This window comes from Myotis daubentonii, chromosome 7 (assembly GCF_963259705.1).
Source record: "Myotis daubentonii chromosome 7, mMyoDau2.1, whole genome shotgun sequence".
Lineage (NCBI taxonomy): Eukaryota > Metazoa > Chordata > Mammalia > Chiroptera > Vespertilionidae > Myotis > Myotis daubentonii.
In genome coordinates, this window is record NC_081846.1 from 63,704,217 (window position 1) to 63,705,514 (window position 1,298).

The window sequence follows — 1,298 nt, forward strand, 5'->3', positions numbered from 1 at the left end:
GGATGAAATATTAAAGTGATAGTTTTAAGTGCACCTGCCATGAACAAGTATTCCAATAAACTTCCAGAACAGTGTCTACTGAGCAGAGAGCAAGGCCAAAAAATAAAAAGATTACCACAGTGAGTCAGACTATCTTATGTCCAGAATTATTATTATTATTATTGTGAATATTATTATTTGATCTCTGTCAATAGGGACTTTTGTAAGATGGCTGTTACTTCCTAAAGTCAACTCTGAAAGATTAGGGGTGTGCCTCAAATACATAATTTTCTATAATCAAACACATACGATATTAGGTTCTTCAGTATTACCTCCTAGAGTTTCATGAGTTTATTATGGTCAATTGAATAAAATAATCAGTGTATACATACAGAGTAAAACCATTAAGAACAAATTCTGTTTACTAGTCTTGTCAACCTCTTGGACAATCTCTGGCATAATAAAATCTTTGTCATCCTCCATCTGGGAAGCCAGGCTGCCTGGGCCAAAGCCTGGCTCTACCGCTAGTAGTACTAGTAGTAGTAGTCATTGTCTAGTGCGTGACTTCATTTTTCAGGATTCCCCAGATAAACAGAGTAAATAGGATGGATGTGATGGTTGTGTGTGTGTGTGTGTGTGTGTGTGTGTAAAGAGATTTATTTTTTTTTTTGGGGGGGGGACATGAACATAGTCCCCCACTGCAACAAACTATGCAGTCAATTTTTCCACATTTGGAGAAATCCCAGGGGTCAGCACATCCAGAGTGCAATGGATAAGCTTGCCCTGGGAAAACCACCTTCGTGATCATGTTGTCTTCACTGCCAAGCAAGTAGAAGATACTTATTTTAAAGTATTAGCTCACACGATTTTGGAGGATTGGTAAATCCAAAATCTGATAAGAGAGCTGGCAGGTTGGAGACTCAAGAAAGCGTTGCAGTTCCAGTTCTAAGGCAGTCTGCTGGCAAGTCAGAAAGAGGTTATGTTGCAGATGATGTTTGAAGGTGGTCTTCTGGCAGGCTAGGACTTATGGAAGATCAGCTTTTGTTTCATTTAGGACTTCAACTATTTGAATGATGCCCACCCCCATTATGGAGGGTGATCTGCTTTCTTTAAAGTCCACCAATATAAATGTAAATCACATCCCAACACACCCTCACAAAAATATTCAGAATAATGTTGAACCAAATATATGGATACTGTGGTCCACCAAGTTGACACATCAAATAAATCACCACAGTGACCTTAGACAAGTTATCCATAAAATGGAGTTAATTGGAGTATGGACACTTACTCATAGGAAGATTGTGAAGATTAAATAG

At 38.4% G+C, this 1,298-nt stretch overlaps 1 non-coding gene across 1 annotated transcript; it reads right to left on the minus strand.

The window, feature by feature from the left end:
• Positions 1-651: 651 nt before the first annotated feature.
• LOC132238991 (U1 spliceosomal RNA) lies at positions 652-812 on the minus strand. Its single transcript, XR_009453952.1, has one exon. It is a non-coding gene; the product is annotated as a U1 spliceosomal RNA (small nuclear RNA).
• Positions 813-1,298: the final 486 nt, after the last annotated feature.